Source organism: Anoplophora glabripennis, unplaced genomic scaffold, assembly GCF_000390285.2.
Source record: "Anoplophora glabripennis isolate ALB-LARVAE unplaced genomic scaffold, Agla_2.0 scaffold196, whole genome shotgun sequence".
In the NCBI taxonomy this organism is placed as follows: Eukaryota; Metazoa; Arthropoda; class Insecta; order Coleoptera; family Cerambycidae; genus Anoplophora; species Anoplophora glabripennis.
The window spans coordinates 615,787-635,035 of record NW_019416363.1 but is presented as its reverse complement, the minus strand read 5'-3'; the positions used below and the strand labels follow the sequence as shown (position 1 = coordinate 635,035).

At 30.6% G+C, this 19,249-nt stretch overlaps 1 protein-coding gene across 3 annotated transcripts in view; it reads left to right on the top strand.

The window, feature by feature from the left end:
• Positions 1-19,249, top strand: part of LOC108908322 — a 112,931-nt gene that overhangs the window by 74,636 nt on the left and 19,046 nt on the right. Inside the window, exon 1 of one of the 3 annotated variants that reach the window (XM_023454268.1) lies at positions 16,389-16,488. The exons of the other annotated variants lie outside the window; for them this stretch is intronic. The gene's annotated coding sequence lies outside the window, so the exon portion shown is untranslated. Of the gene's footprint in view, positions 1-16,388; positions 16,489-19,249 lie in introns of those variants that run through there. 3 annotated transcript variants of the gene reach the window in all.

Below are 19,249 nucleotides of genomic sequence, written 5' to 3'. Positions count from 1 at the left end.
GTTACTTAACAAACTGGTTATAAAGTCACTTCTTATCTTATTTTTAATAGTTCAAAACTGTTATTAGTGGTTTATTTAATTTTCTGCAATATGTACAAAATAGTTGAAATTTACTTAGATCGCTTTGAAAGTGTTAACACATCGAAACAAGTATAAAAATAACTAAATTGGTCGAATACTGCGTGATAATTTTGGCAAAAAACTAATATACAAGACAGAGGTAAATACAGACTCAAATGGTATGTTCCTTAATAGGAGTTTTGATAGATACCTTGACTTGACTTATTATTTATCCAAACTGCAAACTCCTTCAGTATCAGCGACTGTGGAACAGGAAAGTTTTGTAAATTCAGTATAGAAATTCCACTTTAATGTGCCATTTTCCTATCAAATGCAATGTCAGAAAAACCTCCTTTTCTAACAACCAATTGAAAAATCTAGATTCATAACTCCCATTTCACTTTAGTTAGTAATAGCACTGATGTATCAAGCAAGAGCTTTAGCAGGTATATATTTTTTGTAAATTCGCTTGCTTTACTAGAATTGTCAGACAATATTTTATCAGGTTCCCGTATATTCCACCCATACTTAGATACAACTTTCAGCAAAAGTTACAACTTTTTAAAAAACAAGATAATTAATTTTGCTCTTTCCTTCAATACAATATTTGCTTCCTTTCTTAGTTAGGTACTGTCAATAAAATAAAATTCATAATTATTCGTACAGCTACAGAATCGTTCATCACGAAAAAAGAAAAATGTGTTGCGGATGTTATGAAATATTACGAAATGCTTATCAAGTATTTGCAAGAGAAAGCTTTAGTAAATAAAGAGAAAATAAATATTTTGACTTAACTTCTAAAGCAACGAAAACCACTGAATTGGTGAATTGAATAGAAGACTTAAAGGTCACATATGAATACAAATACACAAGAACATTACAAGAAAACTTTAGTAATTCGAGTAATAGGAAGCGATTGTTCAAAATGGGGGAATTTATCTCCTGAAACTGTTAATGAATCTGACATCCGCATCATTGAGATAAAAAAAACAGTTGAGTTTGTTTCTGATTTTGCTAGAAAAATAAAGTTTTCAATATTCTTTTTTAGTTATTTAGTTCTAAAAACTTATTTTTATTAATTTTGAAAAATATCAGTAAGAATACTATATCAAATAAATATAGCTCACTTTGGTATGTTCTTGCCAGTAATAAAAATGTTTCGAAAACTGTCATTAAAAATTGTCCTTTGCGTGATATTTATTAAGTCAAAACAACAGTTTTTTGTCTACAAAACATAAAAGTATTTTACATCAATCAATTTTACAAAATCTTGAAATTATAGATCCACCAGTTTATTTATTCTTATCATTAATCAATTTAATTGCCAATCATTTCAACAGTTAATCATTTCTTTTGGTGTTTAAATTAAAGTCGTAATTGTACCATTGTGGAAATTGACTCTACTCGAGGATGGTAAGTCGCTCACTGCAATTGTGTCTTCATTAAGACACTAGGTAATTATTGAAGAAACACCAGATATGGGAGCAGATACTGATGCTCCAAAGAATATTTGATTTGAAAAAAATATGCAGTAAGTTGTAGTTGACACATTTTTAGTAATTCTTGAACTGCAGGATGCAGTTGTCGAAAGAATGTTGTTTGATACTCGATTACGAAATTCTTCTGCATTCTCGAATGAGTAAAACTTTCTTTTTCGAATTAAAAAATAGCTTGTTGCAATCTAGCATAAAAAATAACTGTTTTCAAATTGTCAAACTGACCTTTTTAATTTAATTCAAATATTAAGTACTCGTTAATGTATAACATGTATTTTTCGCTGTTTAATGGGTGTTAGTTTACACTTCTTGCATGAATAATTCTTGTTTTCAAAGTAAATTGTTTTTACGGGAAACATGGGCATTTTGTACTCTTAATCTGTGATTTATGTTCCTGTTTTCAAACCTGGGGTACCTATTCTTTTTTTTACAATGCCTCTACAGGTGTCAAATCAATAATATGTGGAATAGCCGCACAGCCTTACCGTAAATAAGCTACCATCAGAATTTGTATTGCGTACTGCATGTATCCGATGATAATGTAGTAGACAGGAATTGCAAATAATACTAATCATGCTTAATAAACTACGTACGATCGATTTCACATTCTGTTTGTGCACGCTGCTTTTAATTAATTCGTTGATATGGTGTGCTACAGTTTATACACAGATGACAATTATCCAGATATTTCACTTCCGATGTCCTATGATTTAATCAATTTGTTTAATCCTACCGAATTTGAATAAGTGATTATAGTGTCAAAAGCTCCATTTGTTTAGTAACTTTTTTATGTCGAACTGATTTTACACAGTTGTGGGCTAATCGATAATGTTGAATGTGGTGTGTGTGGGATAATTAATTTCTTCAAAAAAAAATGTGTTGAATGATGTGTTGAAAAAGTTCAGTGGTATATGATACAACATATACTGGAAAGCAATTATTATCAAATAACGTTGAGGTTATGTAACCCCATTAATATTGCGCTTTGAAAAAAGTGTCATAGAAACTTGTACCATTATTTTTATAAGCAGTCATCATTTTATTTGAGATCAGTTAATATAAAAATTATAGCTAACATCTTAAAGAGCACCGTTGAAGAAATAAAAAGCGTGTCGCAACCTTTCATTATTTCTCTTGTCACACTTATCGCATTCCTACTCGTATTTATTAATATTATGCCATCAAGACGTTTTTATATGTTAATAAGATTAAAATTCAGGTTATCGGTAATATTTCCTTGTTCCATTTTTCAGTTTTCGATATAAAAAGTACACTATAGATATTTGTCCTCACTATATATTCCATTGTTCCCAAATATTAAAAACGGATATTATTAATTTGTTTGTGTAGCCAAGCGTTACACAATCTACAAAGATTAACACTTTTTGTGTCAGGATCGCCACTGCTATGCGGGTGTGCTGAAAATTTCCAGAGACCTGTTAATTGGTTCGTAAATTCACCATTATTATCCGCAGTCGTATCAGCGCGTTTCTCAAGGTCAGTCCACTTCATAGTTCCATTTAAATACGAGAGATATGCCAAGTATCCTGTTGCCAATTCTGGTATATTACATATTTAAGTTGTAAGTATATCTTTTGTTTGTGGGGGGCGGTAAACTTTCCAAAAAAAGCCTTTGGCGTAAAATAATTTTAGGAATTATTCCCCCTTACAATCTGCTCACCATCAAGAATGAAATGTAGTGTCTTCCAATATTTCAGTCACTATTGTATTTCGTCACGTCACTCTATGTAAAACATCTTCAGAAATAATCTGCGGTATTGTGACTGCGACTTAAAAAAAGTTGTCAAAACAATTAAATTATAAAGACATCATAAAGTAAAATGCAGTAATGAATTTTAAAAAGCAAAATCATGAAATAAGTCTATTTTCGTAAAGTATTGTAAAAAATAGTAGAACGTACAGTTCATTTTACTTAATTGCAGCGTGTTCCTAGTGATAAACGCGATATTAAACTACTGATACGAAAATAGCAGCGATACGTCTGAATGTGGCAAAATAGATGACTGGAAGTAAAAGAAATAAACGAAAAAGTAATAAAATGGGTTAGTAGGTAGATATTTGCGCTAGTAAAATTAATACTGCTTTGTAACACTTGGCCAGAATTGCCGATTTATTTATACATCCACTTACAGTTGACTGGTCGAACTTTTACAATTCCGATTTTCACTTTTACCGCGTTTTGACGTAATAGGAGAAGTGTACAACCTTGTAACCGTTTTGAGCGGATCCACACTTATGTGGCGATGCTTTTACATTTTTCGATCATGAACTTGCCTTGCCGTCAGATCTGCAAGGTTAGCGAGAATATCATTTATTAACAATTACTGCTTGATAATCGTAACATAAGTAATGCATTCCACATTTGTGAACTAACAAGAGAACGAAGTACATCAGCGAAGCACTACTTCAAAAAAAAAATTAATTATCTGTATACAAAGAGTTTTCAGAAATGTGCAATAAATTCAAGAATTGGTAGAGCTTCAAACAGTTCTTGAGGATACCAAATACATCATTACTGTTGTTTTTCCGCAAACTTGTATACAAGTTGCGTTCCAAAGTAAACAAGACATTTTAAAAATAAGAACAAAAAGTTTTTTTGGGTAAACCGATTTATTTTATTCAACTCAATATGGCAATATGTCTAAGAGCATCTTTAATGAGTATTTTATCATCGGTCGGAAGTGTGGTTGACAGTTAAAATGCGACTTTTAGTCAAAAAATGGTCCACAAGTGTCGATCGATAAGATGGCGCATTATCGTGCAACAAACGCCAACTTACTTCTGCGCGATATTCTGACCGAATACGACGAATATGATGCACCAAACGCTTCAAACTGCCTAGATAGAATTGTGCCTTAACAGTTTGACCCAGTGGACCGAACTCTTTGTGGACAATGCCCTTGGAATCGTAAAAGCAAATCAACGTTGTCTTCAGTTTTGACTGCTCCAAATAAAATTTGTTGGGTTTTGACATTTTGGTGCTTGGTTTCTGGATCATATTGAAAGCACCACGTTTCATCACCAGTGACAATATTGTAAAGGAAATCTTTGTCCTTTTTGGCCTCCTTGATGATGTCCTTCGAATGTCGAATTCTGCTGAACAATTGGCTGAAGAACTTGGCTGATCCTTGATGAATTCATCAATTGAAACGATTCGATAAAAGTTTTGCCAAGTTTAAAACAAAACTTAATAATTTTGTTCGATGCTCATTTTTGTACCAATGATACAAACATACAGTCACTTCAGACGCAATAACTCTGCTTCTGTCCGTCCAAATGTCATGAAATTTTGACAGTACATCAGTGGATAATCTATGATGTAATTGCCAATAGATGGCCTCACTAGAAATGGCGATTTTTGAAGTCATGTTTACTTTCGAATGTATCTTGAATATCAGAGTTACGAATTTTGACAGCAGCATTTTAGAATATTTATAACTCTTTTGAGGTTAGGTTTGCTGAACTTGCCACGTATTATAATTCTTAAAGTACTTATAACTTGTGCATTACGATTAAACTAATTTCTGCAGCTTATTCTTGTGGCATAAAAAATGAGAAGAGAAAGAGAGGGGGCTTCCATAAGACACCAAAAAAGCCACATTTTTCAATTTCCTTTCTATAATCAGTCATCTAGAAGTAATAATTGGAATTGAAGGTACAATTATACCGTATTAATTTAAAAACTTCCTATACCTCGCTATTACGATTCTAAATATACAGGGTGTTTGTAAATCAGTGCAAAGTATTTTAGGGAGTTGTTGCCGAAGTTATTTTGTGAAAAAAAGTTCATATAAACATAGGTCAAAATATGTTTCGTTTCCGAGTTTAAATTTTAATTTTTTGTTTATTTTAATTAATTATTTCAAATAGTTTTCAATATCCTGTATCTCGAAATCGAAGAATTTTTTATCTACATGCATATCAACTTTTTATTTTCAATGTTGAATTACATTTTTCTTTGACCATAATAAAAGAGACCTACAATAAAAGACTAACAAAACATACAATAAAATGCGTTCTATTTTTTTCCTCAAAAACGGTGCATCCTACGACAAAAATTGAAGTGACCAATTTCATTCAGAATTGATGGCGGATTTCTAAAAAATATAAAAACGGGAAAAAGTCAGTGGCGTACCATCTTTTGTATTAAAAAATGTTTTGGAATTCTCGCACGAACGCCACTGGTGCAAGTAGATATATTCGAATCACCCCAAAAAATGCACATTTATCTCTACAAAGCGTTTTCCAAATTTCGAGTCAATATCTTTAAAACTCTTTGAAATGATTAATGAAAATAAATAAAAAATTCAAATTTTCACAAAATAACATCGGCAACCACCCCCTAAAATATTTCACACACCCTGTATACAAAATTTTTTTACAAAGTTTTATTCAATACACAGCGATACAAAATCTCTGAACTTTTTGTAGAAGTTATGAATAAAAGAAATACATCAGGTTTTACTTTTTTTTTGTGTAGTATTATGCCTATCAAAACACTTTAATTCTCAGAAAATTCTGTTCTCAGAAAATGACAAAAATATGGTACCCTTCTTATTTAGCTTAAGGAACCTTCTACTAAATAATAAAATAAGAAGTTAAAATAGAAGACATTTTAATTTTTCATAATTTTTAATCCTAAGTATTCAACAATATTGCTGTTCATGAAAGGAATATAATTTTAACAACTCACTAATGTTTTCTTCACCATTAATTTGAGTTACATACTTAGCTCACTTCGCACCTACGATGCTGTCGAGCATCTCTCTTAAAAAAATTAAACAGATCTGACCTACGGTCAAGAAGGTTAACCACGTGTGCACTATACTTTAGCGTTCTTGTCTGCTAGCCTTATCAGATTACCAATTAAAAGTTGCTGTTAACGTGGAATAGCAAACTACCAGCTTTATTATTAAATTTTGCCATAAAACGCCAATTAATTGTTTAAAAATGTAGTGACCGTGAAATAAATTGAGTGCTGATTCCAAGTATGAAAATAAAAGAGGTGTATGTTGCTAGTCATGATGTTACTGTAATTATCTGAATTAAATAGTTTTGTATCACTGTACCCTCGTGTAACTGTAACCGAGTCCAATAGCCTTTAAATTGCAATTTTGAAGCCAGGGAATGGAACACTAAGCTTTTAAACATACTCGCAGTATTCTGTACCATAAGTAGCACCTACTTGTGTTTATACAGAACTTTTAAGTAGGAAGAAGTTCGAATTTTTTGCTTGTAAAAAAAATAATATTGTTAGCCTACTTTTTTAATAATCTTTTTTGTATTGCTAGCTTTTGTAGTGTACAGTTACTAAACTAATTGAAATTAAATTTAAAAGTTTTTCCAAAACAAGTAGAACGTTTTCAGAGAGTTTGGTTTCTGTACTTATTTTCATTTTAACAAACATTCAATTCTAAATGTGAAAACAGAAACCCAAATTTTCTGAAACGCTGTAATCGCGTTCTGTGAGGCAACAAGCTCTATACTGCTAACTGCCCATTTTGAAGCTCCACTATCACGGTTATATTAAGAGATAGAAAGTCGGTCATAGCTATGGAATTTGATGCAGAATAACAAACTGAACTATTTTGATTCATCATTTTTCATTTTGAGGTGATCGACAAAAAACCTAGAACGTGAATTTTCTTTATCTTTTTTAAAGTTAAGACTAAAAGAGGTGGATCTGTTTAAACTCAAACACTTGAAATTTTAATTTTTTTGGAAAATTCTTATTACCTATTGTGGCCAGCAGGACGGGGAAATGACATTCAACACCTGTTTTCGCCATAAGACGTCATACTGGATGTTTGCCTTTTTTAAATCTTTCACATTTTTCTGATGCAATATTTAATATTAGATTACTTTCATCGAATTAACAAATTCCGTTTCCATAAAAAGTACTTTGAAAACAAAATGTTAAACTATTACCCCAAATTAATTTTTGACAGTTCGATCAAGATTTAATGAACTATATTAAAAATACAAGTTTCAAATAAAGAAAAGCAAGACAAATGAACTGCCCAAAATTCGTTTGAAACGAAACTAAATTGACTCTTTTGTTATCAAAGTACTCTTCCTAAAATATGCACAATTTAGTATTTCGACGAAAGCAAAAAGGAAGCAAGTCAATTGTATATGGCACATCGTGGTACCCAAAAAAATGCGCTTTGTTAATACAAAAATCCAATACTGTGCCCATAACAAAGCGGAAGTTGATTAAAGGTCCACATTTTTCTATTTTTGATTCAAAAAATTTAAAAATCAAAAGTTTGAGTTTTTTCTGTGGTTAGGTTAAAAGGGAAAAAAGTTCAATTTCTATTCGACGTGTTATTCATCGTCAAATTCCGCAGCTTTGCCTTAATTTAACGAGCTTATATATCTTGAGATAAGGAACATCCCAATAAAAGTAGTTTATTCAAATTGTACTAGTGTAAAACCAATACCTGTCATATTGAAAGTATAAATAATGTTGAAAATCTTTAAAGAATTAACACTATTCTTTTTCATTATTAATTTTAACAAATTGTAACTCAGCCAACGTTTCTGCATTTCGAGGATTGCTTTTTCAAGTTTTTCAATTTGCTTCTCGTAGAAACCGTAGTAATAATGTTACTATATTAAAAAAAAACGAACATGAGAAGTTGCAGTTTTTAATTTCGATATGAAGTGATCCTTTCGTTAATAAATTCATGAACACCAAAAGTGGTTTATACTAGAGTTGTTTCTGATGTAAGATTTTCAAGTGCAAACATTTCAAGTTCTCGAATGCAAATGCGAAACAAATAAGTATTAGGTATCAAAAATAAACCAGCATGTTTCAATTTTTAAAAAATAATGGCATCTCTCTGTGCAATACTTCTTAGTGGCGGAGATGCTGGAGGATATAGCCACTAATCTTAGAATTTCAACACCACTGAGTATTTTGGAATTTTAATTAGTTCCTTTTATTAGTAATTGTATATCAAAGAGGCTTATTCGTTTTATTTGAAAAATCAACCATTTTCAAGTTACAATTTTTTTTAAATTTAAAAAAGCTTAACACAAATAAATCGAGAGTAAATCCAAAATTATTGATTTCACTGAAAAAAATCTATAAAAATGGTTTGCAAAAAATACGAATTTAAAACAATGTTATCATTAAACGATCTAGAAACTTTTTTTTGAAACAATACCTCTGCAATTTAACTTTAATGATTTTTTCTAACTTTTGATAACGACATTGTGTTAAAAATCCTTTTATAACAAACTATGTTCTATTGAAATATAATATGGTTTTACAATTAATTACACCGGAAAACAAAAAAACATGCGGCATATGATTTTCTGTGTATATTTGTCTCCTGAGCACGAATCCATAGTCTGTTTTGCTCCATCACCCTTCAGTTTTCCGTAAATCGCTGAATACTTTCAGAAAATCGCTAAAAATCTTCAGTAAAATGAAGAAATTTAGGAAGTGACGAGATCTTAACACGTGACACATGTTTTTCGACGTAATTTTACCTCCTGGATCCGTATCCGTTGTCAGATTTGCTCCATAACACTCTAATCTTAAAAAAATCGCTGAAGATCTTCAGAAAAAGCGCAAAATTTGAGAAGTGACGGCTTGCTGGGTAACAAGAGGATGCCGAATAGAATACGTATGAAATGCTCTGGAGCACACCCTTGTGAACACAAACATTCCCAGATAATGCATAGAACCCAGAATATTCAGGGTTTGATGGGGTAGTGGAACGCCGGAAATATTAACGGCCATCCGAAAGAAGATACAAATGACATAAATGTGCCATTAAATCCTTATTCTTATTCTTATTCTTATCCTTATTCACTTTCATACTTTGCTAAAGATTGGAGTGCAATGATTTAATTAACAGAAGACGAAAATACATCGAAAGCCATGAGTCATATATGAAGATCTTGTTACTTCTACAAATTTGTTATTTTTTAGAGCAAATCTGACATTGAATTCGGATTCAGAGGGTAACAATATGTCCGAAAACATATGCCGCATGTCAAGATCGCATCACTTCTCAAATTTCGACCTTTTTCTGAAGATAATCAGCGATTTCTTGAAGACTAGAGGGATATGGAGTAATTCTGACAACGTTTCGGAACCAGGAGGTAAAATTACGTCGAAAAACATGTGTCACGTGTTAAGATCTCGTCACTTCCTAAATTTCTCCATTTTACTGAAGATTGTTAGCTATTTCCTGAAGGTATTCAGCGATTTACGGAAAACCGAAGGGTGATGGAGTAAAACAGACTATGGATTCGTGTTCAGGAGACAAAAATACACGGGAAACCATATGCCGCATGTCAAGATCTCGTCACTTCTCAAAATTCGCCTTTTTTCTGAAGACATTCAGCGATTTTTTTGAAGACTAAAGGGTTACGGAGTAATTCTGACAACGGATACGGATCCAGGAGGTAAAATTACGTCGAAAAACATGTGTCACGTGTTAAGATCTCGTCACTTCCTAAATTTCTTCATTTTACTGAAGAATTTTAACGATTTTCTGAAAGTATTCAGCGATTTACGGAAAACTGAAGGGCCATGGAGCAAAACAGACTATGGATTCGTGCTCAAGAGACAAAAATACACACAGAAAATCACATATCTGGCTCAACATAAAGAGAGTACAATTTGTTTTAAATATTTTGAGTTACGGTATTGTTATTAATAAAGCAAAAAATAAGTTTACTGAAAATGTATTTTATTTAAACAGAAGGAAAACGTATTTGGATTGTATCATGATTCAACAGATTCATTTTCAAATCAAAATAAAATTTATTTGAAAATAAAAAATAGATATTCTTTTTTTATAATGACACGTTTTTTAAAAAATCTTCCTCTCTTACATATTCGCAGTATCCTTATATTTAAGCAGCTTCAGAATACTATTTTTATTTTATATCTAGTTTGTTATAAAAATGTTGTTCCGCATATGGAGACACTAAAGTGTGTCACATTTCTACAACTGTACCCTCCCCAACATAAATCTCTTGTTAATTCTGCAATCGTACTAAATGCTATCCAAAGTAATTGCATCTGCTATAAAAGAGATTATATCAGCTGTGGTATAATTAATTAGGCTAACAACGCGTTCGCGCACTATGACTATGAGACGTTCTCTCACTTTCTCTACTTTGACTTTCACCCTTGAATGAAGGATTATAAAACAAGAGAGTGCTAGTCGCAAGAAGAGGTCGAACGTTTTGCTTCACTCGGTGCCACATATTTCACAAGGTTGCCATTTTAGGCGGTACACATAGTTCGCTTCAAGGTACTGTGCATTCACCTAAACAGTAAATTATTTGTAATTAGCAGTTAACCGATTTGATGAATCACTTCCAGTTTCCAGAAAATTACTTGATTTACAGGCGTATAGTGACTTTCATAATATCGCAGAAACGCACAGCTCTAAATTATTTATGATGAAGTAGATGTTCAATAGAATATCTGTATCTGTATTTACTCCATACCAAGTTGTCAACTTGGCTTGAAGTTAAATTTAAAAAAAAAATTATTTACCTAGTTTTTTAACACAACAAAATAACATTGTCTATAATTTATAGTTGATACATTCGATAACTCGATTTATAAATGGAGGCATCTCTAAATTTTAGTCAGATTAAAACTACAACCAGAATAAATAACTTAATTTTTCTATACGTCGACAGTACTTACCGATTTTTTATGTGATTATTACTTTTTTTTCTAAAAAGGAATGTAGTTCTACCTGACAAGAAACAGATATTTAATAATCGTTAAATAGTGATTTGAAATTAGTGCTATCAAGAGAACAACTATTGGCAACAGAATGTGCAATAACTATTGGATCTGGAGCTAGTCACCATAAAGAACTTTACCTACGACCACTACTGTAAATACTTAAAAACATACCGTCTGCGATCAATGTAAAATTCCTATTACGTACGGTAAAAAAATCGCACAGTTTTCCTAGCAACCGCCTATCGACGGTCAATACAATACTGTTTGTATTGACCGTTGCTAGACGGTTGCTAGGAAAACTGTACGATTTTTTTACCAAGCTGTGCGATTTTTTTACCGTACGACGTAATAGGAATCTTGCATTGATCGCAGACGGTGTGTTTTTAAGAATTTAAAGTAGTGGCCGTAGGTAAAGTATAGTACGTAATACGTGGTATAATGCAATTACGCACTCATAGAATTACGCACTCACCGCTACGCGGCGTCGTGCGTAACTTTTCCATTCGTGCGTAAAATGCTTTTTACAACAAATTTAGCAACAAATGCTATTTAAGTTTCAGTTTCAGTTTTTGTTAAGTAGATACCATTAAGATCTACATATTGTCGTAAATATGTTTATTATGCTCATCTGTAACGACATCGTCCAATAACAAACGCACTGCTCAGCCACCGAAACTAGATGTAATTTTTTTGCTCTGGGATATAGGTACCTACTTAATACTTTTGGAAAGAGGCTTGCTAAATATTTGAAAGTACCAAACCAACAAAAGTGAAATAAAAACGTAGTGGATGAAATGCTCTACAATAATCCTCTCCCTCTATTAGTATAAACCTCCTTAGCACATTTTAACTCAAGATTCATTAGTTTTACCTTGCTTTGATGATTTTTTTTTTTGGAAAATCCACTTCCACATCATCCACAAAGAAATTGATATCCAACTGATAAGGGAAACGCTACAGAAAGATGGTACTGTTTTGTTCAAAAAAGATATAAAAGATAATATGTTTATGCTCTTATAAGGGTGAAAAATAAATATGCTAATTGATTCAATTTAATTAGAAATAAAAAACTAATAACTAATAAAGACATTGATAGGGAATTTCGAGTGCGAATTGTTAATGATAAAGATTAATTGTAAGTATTATTAAATTCAAAATTAAGCCATTTTCTTTTTAATATTAACTGTAATGATTCAAAACATAATACAACTATAATTAGTTCAGTGCACTCTACTCCTACAGTTGCAATGAAACTATTTATAGCTTGTACCTCGATTTGAAGTATCAGTCTCAAGTTTTGGTTGAAAATACTGTACTTTTCATTTCTACAGCAAAATTTGTCAAATCAGATGCTTAATAAAAGAAGTAAAAATGGTGTTACAGTTCTATGAGCAATTTTTTGTCCAACATTTTGGAAACCCTAAGCAACTAAGAAACTATAAACACATACATTAATCACAATTATTAAGTATCATTACAAATTTGCTAGACAAAACAGGAAAGGTACATTTTCGGATGTTTACATGTTCTCAGTGCGAAAAATTAGAGAAAGTTGCTCTAGTTTAGCGTTATGTTTCGTCACTTCCTGGATGGATCGACTTGTTCTATCATGTCTCACTAAAAATGCGATTGTTTATCTATAAAACGGCAGCCTTAATAGATCACACTAAATCTTGACTAAATATTTGTCTGAGTGCATTTATTTAAGTATTATATCCATTAACTGATTACCTTTTTAATTGTTCATATAGGTGCAAAAGTTAACTGTGCACTGAACAGATTTGCTGGTAGAAAGCTGTATTCCAGCTATCTCGGTTAAGCCGCTTCCGAAAATCTCATGTTGGTTTGTTTCCTGGCGTTAAATTTCATAATGAAGTCATGATTAATTAGAATTCCGTTGACCTGAATTAATTGTTTCCAGCATGGCTTGACACAGCTGTTAGAGAATATTTAGTCCACAGCCATATAAATCTTGTGGAGTTAGTAATTAAATACGTTTTGCTCATTTGCTGTGAGAAACAAAAAGACCTGCTTGATAACTTTAGTCGTGCAACCTCGGTAAACTTCATTTACTAGCTTAATGCGAAAATAAAAGACAACCACTGATGATGTCCCGTTTTTCCTTGAAATGAATTTTTCTGTAACGGGATTGTTGGCCAAGTAGCCGATAATATCAGGGTATACAAAGGTATGTATTATCCTCAAAATTTAAAATGCTTTTTTTTATAAAATCCTGTATCAAGTTGTACCTCTTAAGTATTATTACAACTCAGGTCCATTTTTCAAAATTAATATGCCATGCCAATAAACGAGTAAAAGGTTTGTTGTGTTTAAATAAAAGCTAAATTAAAATATAACTGATAAATGCAATACGCAACTTGTCGTTCGAAAAAAGTGAATATAAATCAAAGGCAAAAACTACTACTAAAGGCACAGACTTTGTAAGTAGAAACATTTCAAGGGCACAAAATCCAACAGTGTTTTCATTTAATTGCTTATAATGCTCATTTTGAACAGTGTGATCTTAAATTGAATTGTCTCTTACGTGAGGTTATCAGGAGGAATATTACATCAAAAAAAGGAGTACACTTTTATACAAGTTTTTTCTAAAAATAGATTCTAAGGATATCACCATTAAAGGGGAATGTCTTTCGAGATATATATCTACATATTTTAAACTTAGAGTTAGATCATCGATTTATTTACGGTTTATATTCCGCATCTTATTTAAGGGTTAGTTTAGAGCGTGACTGTCACTGTTTCATCTCCAACTGTTTTAATTTATCCATGTTTCAAATTTTTTAAAAATATTAATCTTACACCTTAAACGAAAGAAAATTTTGAATTGATTAATTTTGATAAACCGATCAGTTTTTCAATTTACTTACAAGTACTTTACCTGTATTATTGGTAAAAATAATTAATTTACACAACTATATATTTCAATTTTCAAATACATATTTTCTTAAAAGTTCATACCGTTCACTTAAAACAATTTTTTTCTAATTGATAACATAACTAAGGTATTTGTTTTATGCAAACTCATTTATGTAAACCTAAATTTTTCAAAAACAGTTCGATTTATTAATATGACATAAAGGTGATTTCTTTTCTTAATAGTCTAGAGAATATTTTTCAAAAATTTATTTAAATTGGTTAATGTGATATATTTCAAAAATAGTTGCCTTGAGTCAAAATAAACCGATAAATATAAATACAATTCATCAAAAAAAATTGTAATTTATTTATTTTTTTCAAGATACCTTCATCATTTTTTATGGGAGAGCTTTTGAATAGTCGAATATGAAGTTGATATTATTTTTTTACTACAAATAGATATCGTTATGAAAATTACAAGGAGTATTTTGTTTTTTTGCAATTTTTTTCGTTGGTAGGAATTTTAAGAAAACGCAAATATTTTTTGAAGCGCCATTTTATTTACTTACTGAATACTAAGTATACTAAGATTCATCGTTCCAAATTAATTTTTTACAGCAGTTACGGTCAGCTGAATATTTAGAGATATTCTAGTCCTTCGCAACGGAATTAAATATTTTTGGCGATTTAGAAAAGTTAACTTAATATTACGGTACTGCTAAATTAAATAAATTTTTCTCTGGAGCGGTGCATTTTATCGATAATACAGCAAATACATCTTTTTATAGTAGATAAAATAGGATCACATAAAGCATCCCCATTCTTTCAAAATTTGTACCAACAAAAATATATAGCAATAAACAAAATACTTCTTAGCAACCTCTATGTTTCAGGTAATAAATAACCTCATATTCGTATTCGACTAACCTAAAAACTCCCTCATATGGAATTTCACTAAAACATGGCGGCATTAGGTATATTAAAAAAAATTAATTAAATTTTTTTTCTCGGATATCTGTACCTTTTTTAACAAGCCAAATGGTACATAAGTAACTTCATCTAAAAGTATATTTTGACCTACGGCAGCTATCTTGAAGTATGTCGCATTATTTTCTGAACACTCTGTATAGGTACTATGGAAATCATTTACATTTCCTTATTTATAATTTTCGGAGAGAAATTTATATAAAAATGACATACTCTTATTTTCTATGTATACCTAATACTTCCAAAAATTTTGGCAGGCTATGCATGTATATCTTTGTACGGTTTTTGAAAAATCAAGAACTTTCTTGCTGAAAACTCATGAAGGTTAAGATTTACAACATCTCAGTTATGCATGCCTTGTATTTGTAATAGACAATGTCGGATAAACCTTGAATATTCGAATCGAATCGAGATTAGATTAGTGTACATAGTATAAAAGTAAATTTAAGAAAATTCGAGAACACTCGCGGGAAAACAGTAAAATATTCTAACTTTGACAGTTTTATTGAAAGAAATAGACTGTGTCTTATTCAGTTTTAAACATGGAAAATATGGTTTTTGGAAGTGTAAGTTACTGGAGTGAAAAGTGATGACTTTTAATTCGTTTTTGGTCTTTTTTTTAATTATATAGATTTATGGTTATGCAAAAATGATTTCACAAAAGCACTTTTCCACATAAGAGTTTATTTTATCACTTTATAATAATTTTCATAGCTGGCAAAATATCCAATTAGGCAAAAAAAATGCAATATACCACAAATAAATAATTTGAAGATGTATTTAGACACTTTATAAATAGTACCTATACGCGACGTATAAAATTTATACTAGTTGATAAATAAATGTTACATTTTTTGTACCACTAACAAAAAGAGAAAACCTGCTTAATTAACAAATAAACTTATTTTAGAGCTCACTGTCCAGTTACTTTAAATTTATTATCACTGCATTCTTCCTGTGAAACAAATTTCTTGGAATACGGTGCAATTTATTTTTCGTTTAACAGTACCATGTACAAACTAAACAGAATTTCCAACGTCTGAATAATTCCCGAAGTTTTCCCCACTAATTGAAATACGTACGTAATAATTAATAATTTGTTATCTGCTGTTAATTTATTAAGTATATATAAGTTTTTGACCTATGAATAATCGGGGATTGGGTAGGGACTTATCGCGGTTTGTATTCAAACTCAGTCAGTGCTTGGCAGTGACTATACCAATAAGATTTATTTGCAGTGATAAACGGTCAATATTACAAATTAGTGTTAGCAGTTTTTATACGAATCGCAGTAGGATTAAGGTGTATAATTTTAAAGTGAGTACAACATTTTTTTACAAACTTTGTATCGGGACGAAAACTCTAAACGGATGAGAAAAAGATAATCGGGGTTTGTTTTTGCTTACACTTCTGAGTCTAGACGAAATGTTTTACTAGATCTGGTGGCCTCAACTCAACTGAACGGTTTGTTTTAGGGGGCGAGAGAGAACTAAATTAGAGTTATTTTCTGAATGTGAACAGTTTTACTGTCTGAGTTTAATAAAATACGGCTTTGGAGGTACTGTAATACGGGATAAGTTTAATAAAATTGGAAATAGTTTGTAATACTAACAACAAGAAAATGATTAAATCCGGAATAGTATTTCAAGACTATTACATTTTATTTATGTATCACGATTGTTTGTTATGAAACCTTACAAAATGAGATAATGACTTCCAGTAAACCGCAAATTGTGGAACCTACATATTTTGTTTTTCCCAGTTCATTCTTAGGTATTACCTATACTTATTTTTGGAAATATTGTCTCTATTTGCTGTTACATTGCAATCATCTAGTTTTTTACGACAGCACTAGATTTCTAGAGGTTACAAACAAGTAGTTAAATTAAAAGTTATGTAGATTTTTGTTAATTTTACACATTCTATGTTTTCTATAGTTCTTTAGGGACTACTTTTTAACAAAAACAGGTATGTTGATGGTGTATTGCTTTGTTGCAAATTATAAAATTAAATTATTCATTTATATAATTTTAATATTATAATTTTACTGAGTGAAATACAGGGTGGTCACTTTTAACGTGAAATACATTTTTATATCGAAGATATATAAATAAATAATAAAAACACTTGAGCACTTATTAACAGCAGTAAAAGATAGTTTCTCGACCTTTAAACAGATGTCAAAATTTTCGTTTGTGTTTTCATTTCTACTACGATAAAATTGAACAAATCATAAAATTAGCGTTTTTTTTTGCCTATAATAAAATCTCTTCACCCTTATACATCGTTGAACTCGAAGTTTCGTGCTTTATCTAATAGTTCAAAAATCCAATATGACGTCCATAAAACAATCAAAAGTTGATTATGAAAACGTAAGGATCTAGGAGGCCTAGAAAATTTTTCAATTTTCATTACTCTACTTTCAATAATAAAACAGACGGAAAAAATAAGAAAAGACAAGTTTTTAGTATTTTTAAGCTTATTTCAGGAACGGTGCAACTTACCTACAATTTATTTTCATAATCCGATATGGCACGAAGATATGCAACTTTTTAATAATTTAACCAACCCTGTATATCTACTAGTTTAAAAGATGCTAATGGTATATACCTTAAAAGTGACTATCCTGTATACTCTACCAGAAATATGAATTATGCTGAAAATAAGCTCAGTGCGTTGTTGAAAAGTTCAATAAATATGTTAAAACACCCATCAATACTTTTTAATTGTAACATCGATGGACCTATTCTTTTCACATCTATTAAATAAAAAATATTACCAAATTTGAGCAACCAACAACCGCAATTGCTCCAAAATCAAATGTTATTGTCAATTAAATTTTAATTTGTTATTCATATTAAATACAAAAATATTTATATAAACTTGCCACGTATTCCTTGTCATTGGAATCTAATTTCTCTTTGTAAACAAATCACTTGGTAATAAAATCAATGACTCTAATAATAGTGGTATATTACAAAGATTGAAACAATGTAATAGCGATACAATAAAATATATAATTTTCGAAATATATTTTTCATAATATTTCAACACATTTCAGTTCATTAGTGATCAGATTGGAGATAAGCTCACCTTGTAGAAATACAATTGTATCATGAGAATAACGTATTAAAAAATGCATGACGTTATAGTTCCTAGATTACGACATATACTAATAAAAACCGCAAGAAAAATTTTTAAATAACTAATTGACGTGTTTGACAATTTCCACAATCGAAATACATTATCACTTTAGATATAAGTTTCTGAATTATTTTCATACTTATAATAAATATGTTATGTATTTATAAAAAACTCTAGAAATAGTGTAAAAACACAGAGCAAATTATTTGATAAAGAAGCTTTGTTTTCCCGACTGATAATATATAAATCAGAAGATATTTCATCAAAAGATATTGTTGGACTTTTTTCTTTGGGGTTTTTTGAAGTCTAAGGTTTGCGCCAACAAGCCCACGACCACCCACGCTTTGAAAGAGGAAATTGAGCTCTGTACACACAAAAAAGTAAATACTTGAAATGAACCTAATCAGCTTGTATTGAGTAATTCCTAGTCTCATATATCCGCAAGAAGATATTTATTTGAAATGAAAAATATATATTCTTGTTTGTAGCAAAAGATATTCTTCATTTAATAGCGCCATAGTTCAAATTAAAACTAAATGCATCATTTCAAATAATTTCCACTCTTATTGTTTTGAGAAAATCATGTTCTCACATTGATTATAATTTATTCACATGGAGAAAATCTTAACAAGCACTTCAATTCGATAATTTACTCAATGTGAATATACCGATATCTTATGTAAATGATATTCGTTTTCTTGATCCGAGAAAATTATATGGTTCAGATATAATATTTTATTGGCTCTCTTTAAATTACAGAAAGTATTAATTTGAATAGAAAAAATATTGATATAAGCCAGTCGATTATTCTATACAAATACTTTCCGACCCAGTACGAATTTATGATGTATTCCCAACAAAAAATAAAAGAAATAGCTTTAAGTTTACTAATGGTTCCCTTGAAATCAAAAAGTGTTTTTAACGAAATAGATGT